General features: G+C 36.4%; 1 long non-coding RNA gene across 1 annotated transcript in view; it reads left to right on the top strand.

The window, feature by feature from the left end:
• LOC126247965 (uncharacterized) overlaps window positions 1-8,580 on the top strand; it is a 63,675-nt gene extending 55,095 nt beyond the window's left edge. The window contains exon 3 of the long non-coding RNA XR_007545390.1: window positions 5,309-8,580. This is a non-coding gene — a long non-coding RNA (uncharacterized LOC126247965). The remainder of the gene's footprint in view (window positions 1-5,308) is intronic.
• The last annotated feature ends 10,863 nt before the right edge of the window (window positions 8,581-19,443 follow it).

The following is a 19,443-nucleotide window of genomic DNA, read 5'->3' on the forward strand; positions in this document are numbered from 1 at the left end:
CCAGAAATTTACAGTAAAATCACCACAAATTAATAATCCCTCCCTTCTGTCTGACAGAGAGCACAATAATTCATCAAAATTTTTCATAAAAATTTGTCAACCAGTGGAGACCTGTATACTGTAACAATCAAAAATGTTACTTTTCCCACTAGCAACGCATAAATGGACACTTCCACATCCTGATCTATGCAGAATTTACTTCGTTCTACATTTCTGTTTTTATATCCCTTTTTTATGAATGTGACTACACCTACTTTATTGAGACTGGATACTTCAATATGCAGCTTACTTATAATCTCTATACCTATGGTTATATGGTGTTAAGACAGAAAAATCACATAAATTTCTTTCCTACTACTAAGGCCAGTAAATAAATTAATGACTCTGCCCCCTAATATTCTGATGAAACAAGTTGATTTCACTTTCCCCTCTATTATAATTTTTTTTAATGCTGTCTCTTGAATTCTGAATTTGACCTAATGCAGGTGTCTCACTTGACCTCAGTAACTGCAGTAATTTTCCTTTGTGTGCTGATGGCCTCCCTTATGTTTTCTGCTAGTAGATCTCCTAATTTCTCCTTACATTTCCTATTCAAGTGTAGGCCATGAGAAGTATTTCCCCATCTTCCAATAGCAACTAGTGGAACAGAACCAGTATGATATTTTGCATCCATCAGAAGAAACCCTGTCAGATTTAATTCCTTTACAGCAGAGTTAATCCATGGCCATTCATGATGCCACAGAACCTCCACAGAACCCAATTTTGTGAGCTTGGTAGCTGCTCCTATTTTGTACATATCACCCATAATGCCACAATTTTTTATTTTTAGCCAGTCTGTTTCCAGTTCACCCTATTATCGAAACCTAACCTTCTTTGTTAAAATCCTTGCACATTTGTTCTAGGTTTTCAGATACCTGGCTAAATGCATGAACTTAGTTTCACAAAACTTGTGACCTGGTATTCTACACATAATTTTTCCTCTAGCTGCTGGCGTACACCATTCCATGTCTGCTGCCTAGCAGGAGAGCTCTTCTTTCCCTGCTCTGATTTTCACCCAACTTATTAGTATGTTTCTGTTTTGCTGCTCCTTACATTTATTTCATCTGTACGAGGCTCTGCCTGCTCTGATTCTGATAGCAAATTAAATCTACTGCTGAAATTAATTTCAAATTTGCTAATTAACTTTACCTCTGTTCACCCATTACTTGCCACCTTTTCCCAGCACCCCTTCTCTCTTTTCCCTTTTAGGTGTCAAAATTCAAATTTTGCATTTACAAATGAAAAAGAAATTTATGTTATTCTGTTTGTATAATTCTCATGCATAATATTAGACCTAGATTTATGATTGTAAGAGCAATAAGAAAAATACACTTTTTGACAGTTTTTACCTTATTTCACATGACGCTAACTCTTACACTAATATAATTACATTTACGTTATATTTATAAGAATAAGAAATATGTAAAGCAGCTTCAAATTTGTAATTTATGTATTTATTTATGTCAGCAGAATTTAAATTTTGGTACATCCATGTGTATAGTACTGTATTTCCTATCAGTCAGGTGTAGGGGAAATTATTTAATTCTGTTTTAAATGATGTAAAATTTCAGTTTCAGAAAATGAACGCTTGATGATATTTTGCATGTTTAATTTATAGCAAGTATTTTCAGTGAAAAAGCCATGATGGGATCCCGATTTTGGCAGAACTAGACTTCCTTTTTTATAGATACATTCACATGTTTTACAGTACAATTTTTTCTGCAACTTTCAATAATGGTTTTAGTTTTCACATTCAACAATTTTCATTTAATACTTCATTTTATAGAGGGGCTAACAACAGTACAGGCATGGAAAAATTTCTTGTTAAAGTGATTATTATAAAAATTATATAAGTGTCATATTTTTCATATTGTGGCTAAAATACTGTTAACGCTATGTAAATTTTATATTAAAATATTTGGTTTTTTTTTTTTTGTACTAGGAAATGGTGAAAGTGCATCAATTACACTAAATTAGTTGTGTGTTTGTGAGGCGAATTAAAAACAGTTTTCTGCATTATGTTAAGAAATTCATTAATCAAAGTGGGTACTATCAGTTCCTGTTGTAACTGAATCATGTTGTTGTTTGCTTTCCTGAAATCATGTTTATCTTATCCCATAACAATTTACTCTCATTCTTAAATTATTCATCTTGAATACAGTACAAAATTATTTGATAATCCAGAATCAGGTTTCACTTTGCAGTGGAGTGTGCACTGGTTTGAAATTTCCTTGTACGTTAAACAGATTTATTCTGGCAGGAAGTTTCAGATCAGTGCACACTCTACTGCAGAGTGAAAATTCACTCTGGAAATAGTCCATCAGGCTGTGGCTAAGCCATATCTCCACTATATCCTTTCCTCCAGGAGTGCTAGTCCTGAAAGGTATGCAGGAGTACCCCTGAGAAGGTTGGAAGGTAGGAGAGAATGTTAAGGTGGAAGTGAAGATGTAAGTGTGGGTCTTGGGTCATGATGGATAGTACATTTGGTAGATCACTTGCCTGTGAAAGGCTAAGGTCCCACTTTCAAATCCCCATCTGGCATACACTTTTACCCTGGCATTCCTTAAATGTTCTCAGCATATACATATTGTTTGACTTTTATAAGCACAGATTAAAAGGATGAGTGGAGGACAATGATACAAGCAAATAATTCTAATAAACAATGGTCTGGAAGCCAATGGTTTCCTTGGTGTGATGCATTATGGTTCAAATGGCTCTAAGCACTATGGGACTTAACATCTGAGGTCATCAGTCCCCTAGAACTTAGAACTACTTAAACCTAACTAACCTAAGGACATCACACACATCCATGCCTGAGGCAGGATTTGAACCTGCGACCATAGCAGTCGCGCGGTTCCAGACTGAAGTGCCTAGAACCGGTCGGCCGCCGTGGTCAGCATGATGCATTATGACTGAGTACATGAACACCTTATAACAGAATCAGTGATGGTCCAAACTGCAGATATACACTTGAGGAAAATAAAGTACAAGTGTTCCACATGGTCACTGCTCATTGGAGGACACCCTTCAGCATGTCTCCTCATCGATGCCCGTACACATTCAAAAACCACAAGCATGTTCTGCATCCCCGATGTTATTCAATTTATACATTGAGCCAGCAGTAAAGGAAACAAAAGAAAAATTCGGAGTAGGAATTAAAATCCATGGAGAAGAAAAAAAATTGGGGTTTGCCAATGACATTGTAATTCTGTCAGAGACAGCAAAGGACCTGGAAGAGCAGCTGAACGGAATGGACAGTGTGTTGAAAGGGGGATATAAGATGAACATCAACAAAAGCAAAAACGACGATAATCGAATGTAGTCAAATTAAATCGGGTGATGCTGAGGGAATTAGATTAGGAAATGAGACGCTTAAAGTAGTAAATGAGTTTAGCTATTTGGGGAGCAAAATAACTGATGGTCGAAGTAGAGAGGATATAAAATGTAGACTGGCAATGGCAAGGAAAGCGTTTCTGAAGAAGAGAAATTTGTTAACATCGAGTATAGATTTAAGTGTCAGGAAGTCGTTTCTGAAAGTATTTGTATGGAGTGTAGCCATGTATGGAAGTGAAATGTGTACAATAAATAGTTTAGACAAGAAGAGAATAGAAGCTTTCGAAATGTGGTGCTACAGAAGAATGCTGAAGATTAGATGGGTAGATCAAATAACTAATGAGGAGGTATTGAATAGAATTGGGGTGAAGAGAAATTTGTGGCACAACTTGACCAGAAGAAGGGATCGCTTGGTAGGACATATTCTGAGACACCAAGGGATCACCAATTTAGTATCGGAGGGCAGTGTGGAGGTTAAAAATCATAGAGTGAGGCCAATAGATGAATACACTAAACAGATTCAGAAGGATGTAGATTGCAGTAGGTACTGGGAGATGAAGAAACTTGCACAGGATAGAGTAGCATGGAGAGCTGCATCAAACCAGTCTCTGGACTGAAGACCACAACAGCAACAAGGTACCACTTTGTAATTCATGGCTTACTTGCAGCATTTTGAAATAGATGTAGCAGTAGATATAAACAGGGCTGTAACATCAAGTGCTGTGTCAGTTCCATTAGTCTGCATTAATTAGCTGATCAGTTAAAATATTTAAGAATAGCCTGTTTGCAGGGAAGGACAGCAATCATTTTGGAACTATTTAATATTTGCCAAGTTAATGATTGTGTTGGTCCTTATTCTGATATGATCCTTCTCTGAAAATAGAATGAGCTCAAATGTGTTTACTTTGTCCTGAATACATAAATAGGTCTGTTTCTCTTCATAACATGGCATGTTGTAGTACTGGCCTCAGTATCAAAGAAACTGTGCAATTAATTGAGAAATCATCATTTTTAAATTCATTTAAAAAACTAATTGTACAGTTAGTAGATTTTACTTCACAAAAAAGACAGAAATTTTGCTATTGAGTTAGGAAACAAGAAATAATGGGGAAGAACTAAGCAAAACAAAGGAAGTAAATAAATCTAGTTTCATATTATCTTTACAGTTTTTGCCTCCAGCTGACATGATTTCTGTTTTCTCTCCTTTTCCTTTTGGTTTACCTTCTAATATTTGCACATTTTAAGATACAAATAATACTTGTTTAGACTGTAGCTCAGATGGCCATCTCATGTCCAAAGATCCTTATAATACTCTATTTTTCTCTTAAAAGTGGCTATGAGTACAAAATTTTACAATGAAACATATCTAATTTAAGAATAGACATAACTTCCCCTCCCAACATCTAATTTAATGTTATGTCTTTTCTTTTGCCATCTATTACATTCTGATTACCTGTTTTCTTAATGGTACATAGCCACATGTAATATCAGACATTGCTGTACAATTATGCCACTGTTCCTCCTTGTTTTCATGAGAACTATTCTTTATAAAATAGTTAACTTCTACTCTGAGGCCAATGACATTACATGTTTTACACTTTAGACATAATGACCATTATAGATATCATGATGGATTATATATAAATATTCTCAGGCAATGTAATATAATCTGATGATGAGTTTGAGATCTCAACTAATAGCACACTAAAGACATCAACTTCACAACTGTTGGTGTATTTTCCAACATGCCTTTCACTAAATATAATAATTACAAAATTATTAGCTCAAGAAGAGAATTCATGTATTTTATAGGCTAATTAGACTAACTGACCTGAGCAGTAATGGTAAGTGGGTGGTAATAAATGTTAAAGGAATGGATTTATTAATGCTATATGTTTGTTTAAAGCTTTGCCAAGTCTTTTTGCTTTTGTTCCAGGCAATGAGTTATGCAGTCACTGTTATATTTACAGTGCTGGTTCTAAATTGCTTGGGCTATATCTCAACAGAAGAGACTTCACTTATGAGATCAAAATCTACAGGTACTCATTACAAGCTGCATACATTGCATTCCCTGGCCAGCCAGTACCTGAAACATGCTTCCAAATTCAGCACAACTGTAGACTTTACTGTCCCACTTTTCTCATTTAAGTTTCCTCTTGGTGATCAAAACAGTAGTACAGCTATCATTCAGCAAAATTTGATTGGGCAATTGATTTATTTTTTTATTACTGCAATTTCATTTATTGCATCAATTTCTGTACCCTATTTTATTAACAAAGTGAAACAAAATGAAGATACACCAAAATTACAACTAGAAATAGATTACTGTAATAAAAAGTATCATAACCACTATCTGTGGCAATTATTATGTGAAATCAATGAAAATGTGGTAAAGCACAACAGAATTCCAACAGCATGGCCAGAAACCTAAACACAAACAAAGTATACTTTCAGAATCTAACTGTGCTGATTTTGAATTTGTGGTGCTTTAATGAAAAAGGAGGATACTGATGATTTCTAGCAGCATTTCTGAAATAATGAAATGAACCAGTTCTTGAATGGTATATCTGTGGCTTTGACATTGTAATTGGTGACCCATTTTAAAAATTGTATATATTGTATTGTATCAGTAAAATAATTGCCTTAAAACATGCAGTAAATTTGTTTGCCACCTGTTTTCAAGTGCATGTATACTAAAGCCACAGAAAACAAAACCTGTATGTATAAATTAAGAAATTACCCTATATATTCTCGAATTATTTGCTATAGATATGACTGACATGTTAGAGTGCTCTGAATGATGTTCTATCATGGGCAAAAGAATAGGTTTTAATTGAGAAATTGCTGACTCTGGTGTTTTCAACTGTTTAGAAAGGGGACACTTAAATTTTAATGATGTCAATATAGATAAAAATTGTGGGCATTTCTAAGAAAACTTTGACTATTCACAGCCAGTAAGTTTTCTTTTATGAAGTTAAAACATTCCAGGAATGCAAGAAGAAAATTTCTCAATGCGGCACAGACATGGCTCTGATATCAATTAAAATTTCTTTATGTTATTTTGTTACATGTTGCTCAATATTTTAAATCTGTGGTAAAGATTTTTACTAAAGTGCCTTTAAGTAGTCGAGTTATGTGTGATTAAAGATGTATACTGTTATGTTTTTAAAAAAATTTCATTTTTGGAAAGTGTATCAAAAAAGGAAATTCATCCAGAATTGGTGAAAATTTAGGAGGCTGGTTCTTAATTTTCAACAGTCCTTCTCCTGAGGATGGTCCACAACCACAGAAAGAAAAATGCCCAATATGGTACTGAAAAATTATCAATTACAGATACATGAAATAGTTCATGTCATAGACATTACAGAATAGATATTACAGAAGGAAGAATGTGGCAGGTTTTACTTGATAAATTATCTACATTACATAAGATATGGGCTGCATTTGTAGAATGCTGACAAAGAGAAATTGGGAAAGTGAATTTTTTAGTGACTGGGTTCGTCCCCTAATTTGTTATCATGGATGGATATAGATCCTGCTCTACTTCATGTGAAAAGTGAAGTAGTATCAATTGCAACATGCTGGCCCCAAACTAAAAACACGAAAATGAAAATTATGCAGCAAACATTTACAGACATAGTTTTCTAGATTACAAAAAAGATTCCTCTCATTGAGCGCCCAAAAAATTATAAAACAAACACTGGCAAACAATATAAAAGTATTCTGAACCAACAGAAACTAAATAAGTAAATATGTAAGAAGAGTCCTATACTGAAATAGAAGGAAAAAATGTTTAATGAAAGTCATTTTTGTATATCACCATGAGATTCTAGTAAGCAAATTTTTATTAACTTTCAGTTTCTATCTGTTTGATCATCATCTCGTAAAATAAAAGTATAAAACATGAAACAAATCTGAAAATCTCACAAATGGTCTCATAAAATAAACAAAACAAGATTTACAAACAAAATACCTACTCTGGCCTGCAAAGTAATCACCATCAGCTACAACACACTTCTGGCATTGGTTGTAAAGCTGTTTGAAACTGTCAACAAGTGGCATCTTGCAGAATTGCTCAAAGCATCATGGTCACATGCTGTTAGACTGTTCACTAACACTTTCTTTATCCTCTATATTTGATGCCAGTAGACTTCTGTTTGCTTCTCTACCTTAAACTAGCCCTGAAACGCTTATGCTCTTGTGCAATGTCTCTAAAGCATAAACCTTTCAGGGCTAATTTTAGTTGGGAAAACAAAAAGAAGTCTGCTGGTGCCAAATCTGGAGAATAAGGAGAGTGCTGAAAAATAGTTACCTTCCATGGGTGACATAGGTAAGCATGCAGATAGCTAACAATTGGTAACAAAAAATGAAATGAGCGTGTGACATTGATGGCTGGGAGGCCCCATTTGGGAAAGTTCAACAGTCGGGTGCAATTTGAGGTGACACCACACTGAGTGCCTTGCGCATTGGTGATGATGAAGACACCACAATACCCAGTCCACAAGCAGAGAAAATCTCCAATCTGGCCAGGAATCAAACCTGAGCCCACTGCATGATAGGCATGCCATTACCACGCAGCTAAGTGGGCAGACACATTTGGTAACAGTTTCCAACGATATCAAAATTGATGTCAGAAGTGTGTTGTAGCTAATGGTGATTACTTTGAAGGTCAGTAAAGGTATTTTGTTTGAAACTCTTGTTTCCTTTATTTTCTGAGATCATTAATTGTACACTTTGGACATTCCTTGCATATTTTTAAAAAATTATGTTTCAGTAGAGCATTATTCCTGTCCACAGAGGTGTTTTGGCAATGGGAAGCTTGAGGAAATTGTAGTATAGGTTGTTGGAAGAGCCAGATCAGATGGTATCCCACTTTCACTTATATCTGCATCCATAGAAATAGAGGGCTAGAGCTTGTTTTCATTCTAATGAAAAGGCTCTGGCAGCTTGAAATTTATATGTTGCCAACTTTTCAGAATTTTATATATCCTTTGTATGTAACACCAACAATAGCGTGAAGAGAACTTGAACAGATTTTGATGATAATGTTAATCACTAAAAGAAAAACATTAAACTATAATTTGACTTTCACTCAGCTTATAGCTTTAGTTTTCCTACAAAAGTGAAAATCATAGCAGCAGAATCTGTCATTCACATATACATTAAATTCATTGGCAAACATTTTTCTGTAGTTGAGTTCATGTTAAGAGAGAAATGCTGGTTTTATTTAAATTTATGAAACATATTGTTTTGATGAAACAAAACTAATTTTCAGTAATAATGTATAAATTATTTCCCATAATATGATTTTATGTAATTGCTTGTGGTGATGTGACATACAAAATTATGGTATGATGACTATTAACAAAATAGATTTTGGTGAAGCCAATGATAACTTCTTGAGTATTCTGCCCACCTATTGTACTTCATTACTGTTTATGTAAGTTAACAGTATAACCTTACATAGAGTATTGATATATACAGCATAATAACAGTTATAGACAGGATTAATTGTATCATGACTATAAAGTGAGCAAGTTGGTGCTGTGGTGGAAAGATAGTGATTCAAATACTTGTGCCACCATCCTCATTTAGCTTTTTTGGTCATTTCATGATCTACAAAGTACACATGATACAAAAATATATTATGTGAAAGAAGATGTATCATCCTACACAACTTACTTATCAGATGTTGCAAAAGCTAAGCAGTGCAGCAAAACACTTCTAGTTTCTCAGCAACACTCAATGCTGCATGGAATAGAAGAATGTCAGAGTTACGGGTGTCTTTGCTAGGAACTGTTAACTTTAAAATGTTATATCTTGAAACATACGGATCTGATTTTAATGAGTTTTTTTGTTTAACTTACAGGCACATATATTGCTAATGTAAGTCACACGTTACAGAGTTTTCCAATTGCAAGTAGAAACATTCTTACCATTTTTCTAAACAGGCTTTTTCTCAGCCCAGGATAAACTTATAGCAGAAATCTTGGATTAGATTTGAAGTTCTCTTTTGTGGTTATCAAAAAGTGCAAACCATTGTGACTTACACTGTGATACTGATTTTATAAAGAATATTATCAAAGAGTAGTTCTATGAATACTGAAACATGCAATTAGCCAACAGTGGCCGAAGCCGGCAGTGGTCGTATGGTTGAGAGAGCCATCTGCCAGCCATGTGCACAATAGCCTCACCCCTTTAGCCAGTCGGGGAGGCTGGATGCTTGGCTCTATCAGCCACATAAGGGTTAATATATTAATTCAAGCCCTGAATAGTATTTCTAAACCTTCAAGCAAAATACTCATTTTTGGAAATTTAAAAATCAACACAGTGAATACACGCAGAATCTGAGATAAATTCTTGATATTCCATACAGTTATAGAATATCACTAAAAACTTACTGTCACAAAAATAATCAATTTTTCAGCATCAATTATTGATCATGTAAGTGGTATCAGGTAGGGCATCTGGACACCAACTGTCACTAACATCTGTGAAAACCCATTAAAAAACGCAAAATCCATAGAGAAATGGGAACAGCCAGAGAAGAAGAAGAACAAGCATTATTGACCATGTGAAGAGATATTTGCACCTACGTGTAAGATGCATGACGCATTCTATATAGACAGAGCAAGTGAATACTTGTACTGTGTCACCAAAGGTATCTCTGCCTCTGCCCCACACCACAGCACCCAGCTATTTTCTCTTCTGACAGCTTTAAATGTTGGGGTATGTGCCGTAGGTGGGAGTGGAGGAAATGGAATACACTGCTCCCACTTTTGACACTCTTTTTAAAAAACTGTATAAAGGGAACATTGGAACAGAACTGTTATATTCTGTTAACATAATATTTGTTTAATTCACTTTATGTCAGCCTTAATGAACACACTAATGGGAAAAGAGTCAGCACCATATGTAAACAAAAAAAATCATCATTAACTTATCAACACACACTGGACAGTGCAGGCTACAGATAGAAATAGGAAATTGTCTCTATTGGCTGGTACATCACCCCACAAGCCACCTTTTTACATGCACAGCACTTGCAACTGAAATAGAAGAAGACAACTATGATGTAGATAGCCTTGATCATTCAGATTAGTCCAGTCAGATTCTAAAATTAAACAAACCTGCAGAAAATACAACTAAAATACTCAACCACAGCTAGGTTTCCTACAACTTACAAAATTTTGAATTTACCAAACTGTTGATGAAAACTGAGATGCTGTGTGCTTAAGTAACTAGTTTCAATCGTGAGTTTTCCAACTCTTTCCCACTGCTTTGATTTGAATGTGAAGAACTACTTCTAAATGTGTTATTTACATTAAATCACAAAACGAAAACAACTGGCTGGTGGAAGAGTTATGAAATCCTCACAGTTTGAGTATTCCTGCATGTCTAAACTGCTACAACATGTCCAGCATAATAGCAAAATAGTAGGATTACAGGAGTTGCCGAAAACAAAATTGGAGGCAAAAAAAGTTAACACAAAGATTAGGCACAATGAAGTCACAATACACACTAAAACAAAGCTATCAAATTTTGTAAAACAATACTTCAGCAACACAGCAACTAAGCTATAACAGATGTTTAAGGAAACACAACTCATTGAAACATCAGACTGCATACTGATGTGAATATTACTGTATCCACTACTGTGGAGTCTGTCAAAAATGTCATGCATAACCTAAAAAATAAAACCTTTGTAGTATTAGATGAAGAGTCAATGTGCTTGCTGAAGGACTGTATAGAACATATAAAATATCGCTGAAACCACATCAAAAAGAATATTTAACCACAAGTTGCTTCCCAAAGTTAATATAACATTCAAAAGTCCTGCCTGCTCCTAACAGAGGTGACCTAGAAAATGTGAATACTACACACTAGAATGTAAAGTTTACAATGAAAGAAGAACAAGAAAATACACTAAACAGTCTAGACATAACTATATGCAGAAACCCAACAACAGCAGACACAGTGATAAATGCAACCTTGAATCACCCGCAGAGTCGCAAACAAGCTGCAGTCAGATACACACTCAATAAGATTCCCTAAACAATTCTGATTACCACAAAGAGCAAATGGCATACAATGACCTACCACAAGAAATTCACATACAAAATAGGTAATACATTTTTTTTAAAAAAGGCCATAAACATTGTATACAGAACAAATAGCTCAATACATAAACACATCCCTGAAATAAGATCAAATTGAAACAGATACCAACAATCTGGCATCTGCTAGCTCAAATACAGTGTGAATGATTCAATATTAACAGTTCACCTTAAACAGGAATACTACTGAACAAGCACTAGAGAAAAACTTATGAATATCAAAAAAATCAGTAAAGACAGATATTTCCTCCCTTTCCAAGGAAACTTCCATATATACAAAGAATTATCTCAAAATAAGCAGTTACTCAATAACTAAATAAATAATGTAAACCAGACAATGTATAAAATAACTGAAAAAATCACATAACGGAAAGAACTTTTCCTTTCCCATCTTTCAATCCATTCCACCCCCCCCCCCCTCTCATTTCATTACATCTCTTGCTCCTCACCCTTTTTCTCCAGCTCACTCTCCATCCCACTACTTTGCACTTTGCACTCACTGTTCATTCATTTTTGTCCCCTCCCTCTCCCCCACATACTCACCATTCAGATTTTAATTCCATCACTCTTCCTTCATTACCCTTACATGTTAAATAAATACATAGGAGGATAATTAAATGGAATAACATTTCAAGACTTCCTTGCAGATAGAAATCAACAAACACATTACTCTTAATGGAACAAAGTCAACAGATATATAGGTAATTTTGGGAAGTTGCTGAGGAAGTGTGATAGGACCATTACTGTTTACATTGTATATAAATGAGTTGGAAGCTCTTTCAGATCATTCAGTGATGATGTGGCTGTCTATAAGAAGGTAGCAACGCCAGAAGATGGCAACAATTTGCCAACGGGACTACAGGCAGTGAATACGTAAATAAATGTAACATATTGCAAATACATAGGAAAAGAAATCCACTACTCTACAACTACACTATTGATGATAAATTACTGGTAACAGTAACTACTCCAGGATATCTAGAAGTATCTATCCAGAGTGACAGTAAGTCGAAGAGCTGTTTGTTTCATCACGGGATCATTTAGTCCAGTGGGAGACGCTATAAGAGAGTTGTTGTGCATCACAGGAAGAGTTAGTATTGAAATTTCGAGAGAATACTTTCTAGGAAGTCAGGCAACTTATTACTTCCTCCCACATACTTCTTGCTAAATGATCACAACGAGAAATTAGAGGTAATATAGAGGCTTAGAGACAATCATTATTCCCACGCACCATTTGCGAATGGAACAGGAAAGGGGGAATCAGTTAGTGGTACCAGAAGTACCCTCCGCCACACACTGTCAGGTGGCTTGAGGAGTACTGATGGAGACACAGATGTAGAACACATATATGGTAACCGCAGGAAAAAAAAGAGTTTCCAGAATGAGATTTTCACTCTGCAGCGGAGTGTGCGCTGATATGAAACTTCCTGGCAGATTAAAACTGTGTGCCAGACCGAGACTCGAACTCGGGACCTTTGGAAAGTAGGAGACGAGATACTGGTAGAAGTAAAACTGTGAGGATGGGGCATGAGTCGTGCTTGGGTAGCTCAGTTGATAGAGCACTTGCCCGCGAAAGGCAACAAAGGTCCCGAGTTCGAGTCTCGGTTTGGCACACAGTTTTAATCTGCCAGGAAGTTTCAAAAAAAGAGTTGTAGATCAAAGAAAAACTAATGGCAAAGTTGGTAACATTATACAAAACACACAATAAGCATTTAGCCCAAAAGATACTAATCACCAGTAGGTAGTGGTGCTACATTGTGTTGTGTTTTACATTAAACAATGAATAGTTCTGCAAGGCAATGTGGGACTATGTGAGAATCAATACTGCCAAACAGATGAATAGCCCAAAAATGTGTAAGCAGATGGCATTTGCTGATGTGAGTGGAAAACTAGGCATGAAATACCATCAGAAAAAATCAACATCTTGTAAAGCAAACTGTTTTCCAACTCAGGAAGGAAACCAAATTGTAAATATATTTAATTACGGACTGCTAATTGTTTTTAAGTTGCAAAGGAAATGCACCGTATACAGCAACAAAACACAGTGCTCATACAAGCGTCTGCCAACAGCAAAATGTGTCAAAGGCTTTTGGAAGACTATGCAATGCTTCATAACAACAAATTGCCTGCGATGAGCGTGACGTGACAACTGTTTAAATTAAATTCCTTTGAGCAGTTGCGGGTGGGCTCTTGTGCATGCGTAGTTGAGTCGCTTATGTGTAGTAACTTCTCCCGCTTCTTTTTACAGAAGTGTGGCTTGGCGCCACTACCTAATGTTCGGAAATATAATAAATCCGGGTCTGATGCACAGAGCAGTCTGAGTTGTGGTCGGGAGGTGGGTCGTCTCCACGTGACCTGTGTTTAAGTTCAGTGATTTTGTTGTTTCCTCTTCGTTTATTGCTGTCACATTAAATGATAAAACTGATTTTTGTGACTGGGAGATATGAAATGAATTAAAATACGTTCGCATTATTACGGATGGCTAAAATATGTCATTAGTTTTAGATTTTATTTCCACCTTTCTGACAGTCAAGCATTAATCGCCTTGCGGAACAATGAAGTTATCTTTGTCGATTTGCTAAAGAGATTTGACTTTTATTAATCTTTTCTGCTGAGGCAGTCAGTTTATTTGAAACAAACTGTTTAATTTCACACTGTTGGCTGGTGTCAACTGTTCCCTGATTTCAAGTGCACATATGACATTATGCCATAATAAAGAACCAAACATGAGATAATACAATACTGGTACTCCAAGAAAATTTACATTCGAATCCAGACATACGAATGTGCACTTTAAGCCGAATTATGCATTTTAGTATGATTCACGAAATTCCGATGCTCTTGAAGTATTCTTTGATGTCTTGTTTCTTTTATGACATGATGTAAGATCTTTTAATGTTTTACACGTACAAACATATGTCCTTCCTGCGTCATCGTGCGATGACGACTGTTATCTGGCGCTCTCTTGCAACTGTTGAAATGAACCTATTAATAACAGGTAGTGGGAAAATATTGCGAACAGTGGTTTGAAAAGCGTTACATACATTAAAAGCAAATTTCCTTTTACGCAAGATGAACCATGTGCGAGAATGTGCGATGAATTTCTTAAATAACAAAGTGCTTGACTCTCATTTAAAAATCAACTCTTTGAGGATGGCCATTTAGAAGAATTTCGACCTCAGAAGATCACACATTTACGTCATTATTAAAAATTTTACTGGCACATTTGTGTGATGTATCTTAAAGTGTATCACGCGCAGAAAAGATCAACATTATATGTGGAAGCTTAGCTTCTCTTCCAGCTTATTAATCTTGGAGACCAATATTATATGTGAATCCTATGTATATTAATTTAAACCATTAACTTCTCTTATTTGTGTTTTCGAGCTACTTAAGAGTGACCTTGCTATTGGCTGACTACATCACGTGTCCTATACTGTCATCAGCTGGCGAGATCACATGACATGAGTGATGAGTGGCTTAGAAAAGTGCATCGCAATCTCGATTTCAATGCTTCGGAAAGTAACATGCGGTATTTGGTGGAATTCGAATTTATACCTTTGTAATACGAAAATATGCAGCGTACATATTGCTGCACATCAAAGGTGTTTCAAAACGTGTTTTTCCCCCCCTGAGTTTCGTTTTCTAAAGTGGCAGGAAATTCTATGTCGGTATATAAAACCATAAACATTCAAAGGATTGATGAGTTTTACAGTGCCAAGGAACAGTATACAGTCACTTAACATGGAAAAAGTGTATTGTCACCTGGGAGAAAGTGTATTTTTAACTGGGAAATCCGGGATTTTTTTTTCCTTGTCCACATCGACACCCTGCTCTGTGGATAGTGTGGCAGCAATACCACAGAAATGTGTGACTGGCATAACTACAGTTACAGCCAGCATAAAGCATGCAACACATGGCATCTACTGATGAGAAGATTTACCTATAGGCCAAAATTCAGATAATGGTGTGGCACAACTTGAGAGCAAAGGGAACAAAGCAGTGCAAGCTGGGTAACCGTATTGTGCAGATGCATATTCCGAAGGCTGAGTCTGCAAGCCGCAGCCCACGTGGACTGAGCTTACCGTGAGCTCCCCACCAACGTATATGGAAATTCTTTTGCGCTGTATGTTTGTTATGCTCCCATTTCATCATATCCATAAAGTACACAGCATCCCGCAGGTTGCGAAGAAAGTTCGCTTCATTCTGAACACGCATTCATTGTTCTTCTGTGATTACATGATTGGATGACTCTCTCTTATCACTGAGGAGCGTATATCATCCGGTGTTCCAGCGGATCTACTGTGCAGATACCATTTAGCACAACTGCCAGTTAACGGACATTACAAACAGACATCATTTGTCCTCTTCTTTGAACATAATATGTAAGTGCAGCTGTAAAGCTAGCTCATTGGATGAGTGACATGTAAGTGGTGGTATCCACATGTTCCTGCTTCAAACGGAACTAGAATACAACCAGCATATCACTTCTAAGAACCTTCTATTCAACAGACAGCTTGATTCCAAACAGAAGTAAGTGAGCTGTACTTCAGACATCCATCAGTGTTTTCTGGAAACATTGTGCAGGACCCACCTAAATGGCTGAAAGGATTTGACTGAGCCATGTAATACAACAGATGGGATGACATGGCACGTTTAGCAAATGAGATAGTTTGAGAACAATAGCTGGGACAAATTTCAGGCTGGTGGTAATCAACAAGCAGAACAACTGAAGAACAGGTACCAACATCATGGTAAAACAACAGTCATATAACAGAATGAATTGGCGCTGTGCAGTATTCTGAATCTGAATATAACAGAAGCAGACAAAATGTCACATTTAATGAAAGGATTCACAGAAGACATGAACCAAGCTTTTCAGGTACAGGATGTCACAATAACAAAAGAGTTCATCAAGTGGTGTGAGCACATTGCACAAAAAAAGAAAAAAGAAAAAGAGGGAGAGAGAGTTGGAGTTTTGGAGTTGGATGAAAGAGATATGATCAACTATGGCAGTTGTGGAAGATCACCATGACCTCACTTCTTTCATGTGCCATGTTGTATGAGAGGAGATGCAGAAATGTATGGCAGCCAGAACTGTCACACAAATTTTAAGTGACAGCAGCCATGAACATTAATCTTACACATCATGAGGTAACAGAGAATGTTGAAGAGTTGTATTGATCTTTAGCACTGATCTCCATCACCAGTTGAACTCACCATGAAGGGTAGACTCATACTTACACTGCTGTCATCAAACAACAACCCAGCATTTGACCAATGTGGGTTTATTTATTTATTTATTTATTTATTTAGCATCCAATAGATCAAACATGTGATATAGGATTTGTCATTTGATTACACATAACACATAACAACACATACACATAATAAATGGACAAACACATACAAACAGCAAAACAAATTACATACACATAGTACATAAGTAGTGTACAAGAACTTATTACACAAAAACAAAAGTACGTGCTCATGATAAACAATTATAGATCATGAACTACACCTTATACACAAAATGTATTACGCATATTTGACAGATTTTTCATAAGTACCATAATTATGAAGTTGAAAACATAATTAAATCAGTTTAAATTTTTTTTAAAAATAAGTACAGGTTTCAATCCACAGTCTGAGACAGGTATTCATTTACACTGTAGTAGCATTTTTCCATCAAGTATTTTTTTACTTCATGCTTGAAATTATTTTTGCCTTTCAATTCTTTAATTTGAGATGGAAGTACATTTAAAAGCTTTATTCCTAAGTGGCTAACATGTTTCTGACTTCTAGTTTGTGCTACATAGGGAATGTGGAAGTCTTTACAATGCCTTGTATTGTGATCATGGTGGCTTGAGTTGGTTTGGAGATCGCAGTTATTTTTACTGATCATTTCCAGGCATTTAAAAATATATATCGATTGTATTGTCAGTATCTTTAGTTGTCTGAATAAGGGTCTTCAGTGAGTTTGTGGTGGGCTGTGTGTCATGATAGGAATAGCTCTTTTTTGCATAATAAAAATGTCATTTAGTCTTGACCTGGTTTTTCCCCAAAAACTTATGCCATAGCTTGCAACTGATTGGAAATAACTAAAGTACACTGCTCTAATATATTCCTTGCTACATACCTTGGATATTATTCTTAAGGCAAAACATGCTGAGTGAGATATATACTACAATCTACTCCTCCGCCAAGTAAAACAGCTTGCAAAAGAACGGACATTTGGACTACAGAGGACAACATGCCAGTCTGTTTTCATTGTGGATATCCTGGACTCATTGTGTGCTGCTGCAGAGAAAGAAGGTGAGTGTTTGATAACTATTATGCTGCTAGGTGTTAACCATCACAACAGTACTACTCACACCAAACAGCTGCAGATGATTATAGTCAATCTGCAGGTTGATGCTCATCACGGTACCCTGGATGAGGTACCAACATGCAATGGCCATTCCCCATTGCTGTAGAGAGGTACTAGCCACTCACCCAACTGATAAATTTGTGAAAAATAAGTGGTTAGCACAGATGAAAATCATCCATGAACAACATATATCAAGATGTTGCACATATGCAGACTGAAGGGAAGAATGAAAATTTGTACCAAGGCCAGGGTTGGAACCACTTAGGAGGCAGATGCACTAATCACTACACCATCCTGGCACAGTGGCTTTGCACAACTGCACTGACTGCCCTAGCAGGCCTCCCTCCTCAATCCAAATTCGCATTCATGCCTCTGCCCACTGGCATTCCCCCTAAACTTGAACAGCATTGCAGAGGCTCTGCAAATCTATTGGAAAAGCAGCTCAGCATTGAACAAAATGGGGGATCCTGCCTGAAATACATACATAGGTGCTTTCATCAGATGAAATTTACATGGTTCCAGAGACATTTTCAGGTCTCAAATATTTATGACATACATATGTAGACTGTAGCGAAGAATGAAAGTTTGTAGCAAGGTTGGGATTTGAACCCTGATCTCCAGCTCATTATGCAAATGTGCTGACGACTGAGCCAACCTGGCACAGTGGCTCTGCACAACTGTACAGACTACCGTAACACACCTCTGTCCTCAAGATGACAGGAAGTCTAATTGTCTTTATCATTGTGGCCAACTAGTCTGGACACTGATCAACTCAGGGCCTTCTTTTTCTGTAATGACAAATTCTTACTGTCACAAGCTAAAGAAGACTGCATTCCATAGCACAAAAGTGATTATGCTAAAAGTCATAAGTGGGAAATGTGTTCACCAGACAGGAACATATTTTGCAAGAATAAGTGTCAATGACAGAACACAGCTATTTGAATTTGTCATTTTATTCTAGGATGGGACTTCTTGCAGGCCCCACAAGCGATCACAGACTCTGGAAGATCAGACCTCCTGACTGACAAAACTACTCCAACAAGCCCACATAACCAAGATCACTCTGGGCAGTTATATGCTGCGGAACAGGTTTGTTATCCAACCATCATTAATGAGAGAAGTTTCAGACATCAATCAAAATGCACAGTTAAACTGTGAAATTTTTTTATCACAAACAGCTATGTAGGGCCTGAGGTGTGGGGTTCATCTGTTATTCTGGGCAACGGATTAATCTGAGATGTACCCTTTACCCTGTGGCTCCTGCAAGATGCAATTTCCACCCCCACACTACTACAGAAGTCAGACAGATGCTCCCAACGTTCTAAAGAGAAATGCCTGAAAAACTTTCAGCAATAAATATCTTCTGGAGTCATCCGCTGTAAGGAAATGACACAAAAATTCACAAAATTTCTTACGTAACTAGTGGGATACTTGGGTACTGGAGTAGTGCTAGTTAGTGTAAGAAAAACACGAAACTAACGAAAGTTATTATTTATTTTGCAAAAATTCTGAGGAATCACAATGACACTTTAAGTTATGAATTGAACAAGTTATATTCTGGTTCTTTTCGGAATTCGAAGTTAC

Source organism: Schistocerca nitens, chromosome 3 (genome assembly GCF_023898315.1).
Source record: "Schistocerca nitens isolate TAMUIC-IGC-003100 chromosome 3, iqSchNite1.1, whole genome shotgun sequence".
NCBI classification, from domain to species: Eukaryota; Metazoa; Arthropoda; class Insecta; order Orthoptera; family Acrididae; genus Schistocerca; species Schistocerca nitens.